The 9,345-nt window shown below is 43.6% G+C and overlaps 2 long non-coding RNA genes across 2 annotated transcripts; one reads left to right on the top strand and one right to left on the bottom strand.

The window, feature by feature from the left end:
- The first annotated feature begins 527 nt into the window (after nucleotides 1–527).
- LOC130541952 (uncharacterized) lies at nucleotides 528–7,982 on the top strand. Its single transcript, XR_008956097.1, has 2 exons — nucleotides 528–814; nucleotides 5,362–7,982. It is a non-coding gene; the product is annotated as an uncharacterized LOC130541952 (long non-coding RNA).
- LOC123001673 (uncharacterized) lies at nucleotides 2,560–4,254 on the bottom strand. Its single transcript, XR_006410810.2, has 3 exons — nucleotides 4,153–4,254; nucleotides 3,034–3,171; nucleotides 2,560–2,907 (listed from the first exon to the last, which is right to left on the bottom strand). It is a non-coding gene; the product is annotated as an uncharacterized LOC123001673 (long non-coding RNA).
- Nucleotides 7,983–9,345: the final 1,363 nt, after the last annotated feature.

The raw sequence follows: 9,345 nt of genomic DNA, 5'->3' as shown, positions 1-9,345 counted from the left end.
TTCAGAGGCAAGTGGTTGGGTGGGAAGTGTGGATTTTATGATTTCTAGCAGGGTGTAGGGAGTTTGTCCTTTGCCCACAAGGGGAACTCCTTGGAGCATTCACTGTCATTGTAACTTGGGTGTCTAGTCTGCAAGTACAGACTGTCGGAGGCTGGAGATGTGTGTCCTGAATAAGGGAAAGAGTTGCATGCTCCTGTGGCCTGGAGACTCACACTTGGGAGTGAAGGGAAGGTGATTCCAGGCCCAGGCTCAGTGTTTGGAAATGGTCCAAACGCCCTGCATGGGAGTGGTGGGCAGTCCCAGGTCCTATTGGTAGGAGCCAGGGCAGCAGAAGCTAGGAGGTCCAGGCACGTGTAGTCAGTTGGCCCCAGTGCACCTTGCTACCTTTTCTTGCTACGTTTAGGTCCTTGGGCCTTGTAGTTATTGCATATTTAGGCCTGCACTGAAGTGTTCTTCTCCAGGGTGTGGCTTGGGCTCCGTCTCTCAGAGGGTCACAAGAGAAGCCACCTGAGCTAGACTTTGAGATGGTCTCATGTCACTGGGGCTGGTCTGAGGAAGCAGAGGCAGGCAAAGCACAGGCTGCCCCTTCTCAGATTACGTAAAATGCTGTGGCAAATTGAATGTGAGTTATTTTGGGCTTGCGATGAAGAATTGGCTTCTCAGCTGGCTAGCTGCACTGGCCTAGAGAGATCTTAGCCCGGCTTTTCAAGCAGCTGTCCTAGGGTAGCGAGCTGACCTTGGCCTGGCCCTCAAATGCCCTTCTCTTCAGGTACCGGGTGAGGGACCTTTCTTGGACCTGCTGATTTCTCTCTTGGTAGGTATCTCTCCTTATGTATGTTATCCTTATATATAAGTATGCTCTCCATATAGAAATTATGTTATAACTCTCATGTTAAACATTTATTTGGTGACTTGCTTGCCTTTGTAGTTAAGAAGTGGCTTTGGCTCTGCTTTTTATTTTCCTTTGAAATTGTAGAGGATTTGAGAAACCAAATAACCTTGGAAGTCTTTTTGAAATGAGCTTAACTTTTTATTTAAGATGAGCTTTAATTGACCATAGAAATGAAAAGTTCTTACCGAAGACGGATATTGGAAAGACATACATCAATGATTTTATTTCCTTATTACTGTTTGTATTGGAATTAAACTCTTCCAAACGAAGAGTGTAGGAGTAAAATTATGGACCACTTCTGAGATTAACACCCCTAATATGGTGCTTCTAGACATAGGGTTGAGCTTTTCATCAATACTCTGCCAATAGATGTCTGCTGCCCTCCGGGGTGAAATTGCCTGGGCTGGGAGAGTAATTTGATCTTGGAGTGACTTTAATCAATGTGCTTCTGTTAAGCAAATATTTCCAATTTTTCAGCAGGTTTGTTTGCTGTGTAAATTTCTTTTCTCTGCCAATATGCTGAGTTGGCACCATTAATTTCCACAGGTGGGACAGGCTTGTTGGCTTCCCTGGGTTACTTCTCAGCGTGTTGGGGAGCTGGAAGGATAGAATTTCACAAGCCATTCCAGCCAGCTGCTGAGCACCTGGGGCAACGTTTACAATGACTTGGGGTGACCACCCTCTAATACCAAGTGCCCCCCACGTTGCCGAGGAAGGTTCAGTTGTCTGAAGTTTACTTTGGATGCATTTTTAATCACAGTGGTTGGCACAGACAGGAAGTCTGGGCTAGGAACGAAATATCTGAGAGCCACAGATGTTCAAGCTTGGGGGAACTTTCTGGAATGACTTCTCCTGCAGATTCTGCCTAGGGCAGCGGAGGAGACGATCTGAGGTCTGTTCCTGAGTCAGTAGCTTAGGAGGCAGAATATTGAGATTCTGTGCCCTGTGTTTCAAGCTCTAGAAACTGCCTCTGAGAAACAAACTGAGGGCCTCAGAGGGGAGGGGGGTGGGGGAATGGGATAGGTTGGTGATGGGTAGTAAAGAGGGCACGTATTGCATGGTGCACTGGGTGTTATACGCAACTAATGAATCATCGAACTTTACATCAAAAACCAGGGATGTACTGTATGGTGACTAACATAATAAAAAAAAATATATATATATTTTTAAAGATTTTATTTTATTTATTTGACAGAGATAGAGACAACCAGCGAGAGAGGGAACACAAGCAGAGGGAGTGGGAGAGGAAGAAGCAGGCTCATAGCGGAGGAGCCTGATGTGGGGCTCGATCCCATAACGCCGGGATCACGCCCTGAGCCGAAGGCAGACACTTAACCGCTGTGCCACCCAGGCGCCCCTATAATAAAAAAATATTATTATAATAAAAAAAAACAAAAATAGAAACTGCCTATGAATTGCTAACGCACTGTTTAATGCACTTACTTTTAGCCCTCAGAGGGCAAAGGAAAATTCCTTTTCAATGTGCCCCTAAATTTATGTTGTTAGGGGACAAAAAGCAAAGCGGAAGTTCCATAGAGGGAACAGGCCACAGAAATGTGTGCTCCCCTGCCCCCATGAAACACCCCCCGCCCAGAGTCCTGCCCGACCCAAGAGGCCAGTCTGACTCCCCTGGGCGCTGTTTGGTCAACTCTTATCTTTTTTGATAACGTTACTGGTGACAAGGAAGTAACCCCCCTCACCTCGTGGTGCAATGTTTTCCCTTCCAGTTACCCTTCTTCAAATTTTGCCCATCTTCAAGGCTTGGCCTAAATGCTGGATTCAGTAAGCCCAGTACCTCTCTTATGACACTGGGCATTGGCTGCGTTGTTCCATTGCCTTTGGTAGCGATTTGGAAGGCAAGGACTCTCTTTGAGTTGGGTTCCCAGCTCCTAGCTCAGTGTCATGCAGCTGGAGAAAGCCATTCAACCAGAGGCTCTGAGTAGCCGTCTGTGGCCCGTGCTCACCTCCAGCGCGTTGGTCCCGCAGCTGGTTTGTGCACTTCTGTTGGTCAACACCTGCAGCAAGAAATGCACCTTCTCCGGGTGGGTGGCTGATTGGGCATCCTCACAATGGAAGCCGGGTTTCTAGTCAACTTTTATAGCAAATAGCACAGACAGGAGAGCATCGAAGCTATCACATACCTTGGGTCTTTTGACAAAGGCAATGGCCTGGGGTGAACATTTTTCACTAGTGACAATGGTGATAGCAACTTTTGAGAGCCTCTTCTGAGATGGCCAGTGCTTTCAAGAGTGTCCTCTCATTTAATTTTCCCAACAAATCTATGGGTTAGGTGGTAAGAAGCACAGTTCATAAGGAACTCTCAGGTTTTAGAAGTGAAATTAATTTCCAAAGCTAGACCCAGACCCGGTGAAGTTGGGGCTGCCTGGCTTCAGAGCCCTTGCTGCCCTATGTTCCAGTTGTCCGGAATTCGGGTCCCAAGGGACGTAGAAGCTGGAGCTAAAAGCCAGAGTTCCACTGGTGATCTACTGATTCTTCACGATGTGTGAGATTTGGGTTAGAGTTTGGTGAGCAGACTGGGGTTCATTCCGATCTGACTTTTGGTCACACTTTTAACACTGGTCTACAGAAGATTAAACCTTCCACAACTAGCTAAGGTATGCTCCAGACCATTGTCTGTCCAAAGTTTGGTTCTTAGGACGGGCAAGGAAGAAAAACAAGTAATTTTCTATTTTTCCCTAAACTTAATGTTTCCCCTGTTGGAGTCCTTTGGGAACTCTGCTCCTATAGAGGAGACATTTCCAATCTGATGGACACAGTGGTAGATTAGAATGTTTTGTCCCCTAAGGCCAGAAAAACTTACTACGTGTGATTTCCAAATTACCAAAGCAAATTGGCTTATAATACTTGGTTCTATAAATAATCAGTTGGTATAAATTAACGGATAAACGTTCCTGACACACAAATGTTGCCAGCTATATGGGAAGGCACACAACAGGGTTTGCATCTTGAAGGGGGTATTTGACTGAAATGAGGCCAAGAAACATGAAACAGCACACACATACACACTGGTAGACATTCCAGTAAATAGCTCGGAAAGAACTTAGTACATGCTGGCGGCAATAAAGACCCTGATTAGCAAAGCAGGACACCTTGTTGGAAAGTGCACGGCTCTTGCCACCCCCCCCCCCCCCACTTCCAGGGTTGTATGTCATAAGCAGGACTTTTGGGGGAAGCGAGCAGTCTGAGAAAACACATTTTTCCCCTCCCTGATTTCCACTGGAAAATAAAATAGAAGCTACCTCAGTGTTGTAGTGTGGCTTCCACATTCTGGAAATTTTGAGGAATTTCTGCTGCATGGCTATTCCTGGATCGTGGAGGAATTTGCCTGCCATTTCACTTGCTTAAAGAAACAGCTCGCTTGGGAGGTGAGTCAAGGGGCGGGGCGTAAGTGAGCTCAAGGAACCTCCCCGGAGAGCCCTGAGGTCCCATATCTGCAATTCCAAAACAGGAGTAGATTTTTTTTCTTTTTTGAGATTTGGGGTGGGGAGAGAGAAAGCGCACATGAGCAGGGGGAGGGGCAGAGGAAGAAGCAGACTCCTGAGCAGGGAGCCTGATGCGGGGCTCCGATCCCAGGACTTGGTGTCATGATCTGAGCTGAAGGCAGATGCTTAACTGACTGAGCCACCCAGGCGCCCCAGATTTGAGAAAGCACAGTTTTGTCTTCAAAATTGGCACCAAAATGGATTTGGCCACAAAATCGAATGTCAACTGTAAGGGATCAGAGTCATGACATTGTGAGCCCAGGAGAAAACGTTCCCACAGAGGAAGCGTAAAGGGTTAATTATGGCTTTGGACAGCATACACTTACCCATGGGCCACAGCGGCTGTTTACTCAAGGAGAGAGTGTGTAGGTAGAAACTCATGCTTAGTGAGAGCGAGGGTATGGGGACAACTTTGAAAAACCATCCTTCGTGGTGTTGGGTCTTCACTGGGATATTTGCTCCCACCTCATCGATGCCCACCTCCAACCCAGTCTTGACAAACCCCCAGATGACGTGCGTGTTCCTTACCTGCTGGGACGGAGGCCTTTAGCTTAGTTTGAATCAATATGGGCTTGAAGTTAACACTGAACACTTCTTCAGAAGAAGTACTGGAGGTTGTATACTTAACCCCAAACTTACGTGTGGCTTTTTACGTATCACTCATACCTCAGAGGAGGTTAAAAAAAAAGGTGCTATGATATTTATGGTCCATGTCACATTATTTCAGCAACCGGTCTAATATATATTAATTATGAAAAAATCTCCAGTGTGATTATTTTGTACCCATTATCCCACTTACTGGGACTCTTCCTATTTTTTACAGCAGAGTAATGTATTTGATTTCAAGAGGTGGCCTGAAACCTGCCTGGGGTGTCCCGGGATACCTATGTGGTGTGAAAGGTCAGCATTCTGGTCAGAACCCTGGGATCTGTTTTTTAAATTTCTTGATATGCTTTTACTTCCCAGCACTTGAGACTCGAAGCCCTTCCTTAGAGGACTGCCCTCCGGCTACTGGAGTCTACTTTGCACCTGCGTAGTGGAAGTGCTGAAAGTACCTGAGAATTTATGCCTTATCTTCCCTCTCCTTCACCCTTAATCATCTACTGACTGGACGCCCAGCTTCCTTGTCTCAAGTGACCCATCATGGAGATATTACTTACATTCCACCATTGCCCATCACGATACTTGCTATATGGTGACCTTCCTTCTTCTGCCTCTGTCTTTCTAAATTCTGAATTCTGAAACACAACTGGCCTCAAGGGGTGAGAAAAGGGATCGAAGATCTGTGTTCCCTTCCTTGGAGGGGTTAGGACTGGCAGAGTGTAGGCCAAAGAGCCTTAGACGCATCTCAGTCTCACCCTTACCTCCTGGATGTTTACCAGGCACTATAGACCACGTGGCCTGGGAACCACAGGACATATGTGTTTCCTGTCAGTCCTGGGTGTGGATGGCCGTGCAGTGAGTGGCTAACACCTACCGAGGGCAATTTTTCAGGCAATGAGTGGCTGATCTGGCCTGAATGATTCCTGGTTGCCACTTACATACATACAAGATTTTCTGGATCACGCTGATGAAGCTCCTTGTTCTCATAGCTCTTGGCTCTGGAACCCCCCAGCTGTACCCTTGCTGGCTTTCAAAAGATCAAAGGAACAGCATACGTTATTCAAAATGTCCCTTCTCTTAATTTGGGCCAGAATGACTACAGACCTTTATGTTCTCGGATGGAACTTGTCTCAAATGCCAATGCTGGACAAGAAAAGACCTTCCTTTATAAAGTTGGGAAAAAGGAAGAAAACATTGCTAACATACAAATTGCATTTGCAAAGAAGACAGTTACACCGAGGAATCACAATGAATGAATACCCATGCTACTGTTACTAAACGATGCAGAAAAGAACTTTGGAAATGTGGGCTAAGTATGTAGCAAGATTAAAGACAGAATTCTATCTCTGTGGTAATTGTTATGAAGAAGGAACAGGTGAGATCAAGAAATCCTGCAAGGGGATGAAAAACCTTGACTGTTGACTCAAGAATGGCCGAGAGGTGGGGCGCCTGGGTGGCTCAGTCGGGTAAGTGTCCAACTCTTGATTTCAGCTCAGGTCATGATCTCAGCGTCCTGAGTCAGACTCCGTGCTGGGTGAGGATCCTGCTTAGGATTCTCTCTCTCCCTCTCTCTCTGCCCCTCCCCCTTGCTTGTGCCCGCTCTTTCTCGAAGGAAATTTTAAAAGAAAAGAAGAGAAAAAAATTGGCAGAGGGGCAATGAACAGCAGATTGGTGACTCTAGAATTGGCCTGAGAAATCCTCCCAGGAATCCGTCAAAAATGATGGGAGAATGATCAGAGTCATGGAGCACTTACTTTGCAATAAGTTACCATGTACATAAAAAAGTCACCAAGCAAAACAGATAAACAGAAGACAACTTGACTCGTTGAAGAAACACATTGGAGACCCTCCTGCATTTTGGATGAAGTTAATGATAATCGTCTAGACCCATACTCGTAATATGTTGAACATAAGGAATAAAAAACTTCAGGATCAAAAGATCAGGTCAGGTACCAATAAACCAAAGCCATCATTTTCTCAATCAATAACATTGAAGTCAATTGAATGGTGTCAATAGAGTTTTGAGGGCAAAGATGGTGACTTAAGCTGACTTAAAGTCTTTGTGTGTCAAGTCACATTATGACTTTCATGGGCTCTAGGCACTTTTGCCCTTGTGGGTCCCTTCCTCCACAAGAAGATATTAAAATGGTATCTGTAAAAGTTAATAGGATCCAGGCTGGATCATATTAATTTTTTTCTCCCAATTTTTAAAGAAAATATTTTTATGGGTTCCTAAAAATATCTTGGGTCCTTGACACTGTGCCTACTGAATATAATGGAGAAATAGGCACTCCGACAACAGAAATCCTTAGACATGCCGCGAGGACCCAGATATTTCAAAGATTATCAACTCTTCCTAAAAAATTGAAATGCTTTCTAGCTTAGACGTATAATCATCCCAAGACTGAGAGAATTGTAGTTTCCTAGAATTGTCAGTGAGCAATGAAGCTTATATATTAAATAAGTTCAAACAATATAATTATAAAACTGTGCAAACACCACAAATTATTCCCTAAAGAATAGATAAATAATGATAAATATATTAAATAATATGCATCTAATGTCCTAGATTATTAAAAACCAAATCTAGAAAATTGTGAAAGCAAGTAAGAAAGTAAGGAAAGGCAGGCCAAATATCATCGCTCATGGGTAGGGCTTATGAATGCCATTTGATTTTTGACATTGGCAGTTAGAGAAAAAGGAGTTTCAAATACACATATTTTTAATTAGAGAAATCACTCGTGGAACAGAAACAGTCACAACTTTTAAATCAGTGGGTGAAAGAGAACATACCATTTAGCATAGAAAAAAATGGAAAAGAGTAAGCGAGGATAAAAAAACAAAAAGCATAAGGGAAAATGACTGAAGTGTCACCATATTTTATGATAACAAATTGGTTATGAAACAAGATCCAATGAAGGTATACACTACTTTAAAGACTAAAAGTCACATATTCAAGTTAAAAGTGAAAGAAATGACAAAAATAGATGTGAAAAATACAAAGGGATAAAGCACAGATGGTATTTTTAATATTAGACAAATGGAATTTTGGCAAAAAAATGAAATGGAACAAAGAATTAAAGAGTACAAGCCACAATAAACATTTAGAAATCATTTACTTTGGTATTATGAATAACAGTACAAAAATATAAATAACTTAGAAATGTGAGGAAAAGTAAAAAAGGTAGTAGCAATAAGAGAATGAGATGTATCATTCATCTCTAATAAATAAGAAAACCTTAAACATAAAATATTTGAATTAGTTAATAGTTAATATATTAGTTGATTTAATATATTTAAACTATATTCTCTGCCCTATAGGAACAATATTTGTTTTCAAACTACCACCAAAATTTTAAGAAAAGATGATATTCTCCCAGGCAATAAATGAAACTTCAATATGTTAAAAATGGACCTTGCAGTGATTCTGCTAAAAAAATTAAAAATTAATGGGACGCCTGGGTGGCCCAGTTGGCTAAGCATCTGCCTTCGGCTCAGGTCATGATCTCAGGGTCCTGGGATCGAGCCCCAAATCAGGCTCCTTGCTCAGCAGGGAGCCTGCTTCTGCCTCTGTCTGTGGCTCCTCCTGCTTATGCATTCTCTCTGACAAATAAAATCTTAAAAAAAAAAAAAAATTTAGAAGTGTCATCATTGAAAGGGGAGCTCAGCTTTTCACTGAAGCTAGAATAAGCTGACAAAAATGTTTTCAGAAGTGGAAAAATCCACTTTTTCAGAAGTCTGGAATCTAATAAAAATACAACAATGTGGGGAGTGCTTAGAAAGAAGCTGCTAAATTTTGGGGAGAACATCATGGTGTTTTGACTTATCAGCCTACAATCCCTCACTCCCCAGCTCTGGGGTGCAGCAGCTCTGGAGCCTATATTGGCCTATATGCCTGGTGTGGCTTACGGGTGCCAGAGGGGACAATATGGGCTTTGTTTTAAAAAATTATGACTGTGGGTTTTGACCTGTTTGGTGGTACCCTGAGAGATTAGCTCAGGGTCTTGCCTTTGTTTCATCCTTTTGGAACACTCTCAGGACCTGGGTGGCCCCCTAAATGGTAGTTGTCGAAAGTATTTAATGACCTGAAGGCACTTGGGGCTGGGGACGACAGGTGGTCAGGTAGCAGGTAGACCAAAAAGCCTGGGAAGGAAGAGATTGAGGAAGGAGATACATGGGTGAGTAAAGGCTTTGAAGAGCTCCAGGGAGACTGGGGAAACTGGAAGGCAGGGCGCATGCCCAGGGTTTCCAGTGTAACTCCGGAGCTGTATGTCTGGCTGATTTTTAGGCTGTGTGCAGCAGGAAGTGAAGACTAAGGCAGAATTATAAGCAGTACGGCCAAGCATT

This window comes from Ursus arctos, unplaced genomic scaffold (assembly GCF_023065955.2).
Source record: "Ursus arctos isolate Adak ecotype North America unplaced genomic scaffold, UrsArc2.0 scaffold_28, whole genome shotgun sequence".
Lineage (NCBI taxonomy): Eukaryota > Metazoa > Chordata > Mammalia > Carnivora > Ursidae > Ursus > Ursus arctos.
This window is presented reverse-complemented; position numbering and strand designations above follow the sequence as displayed.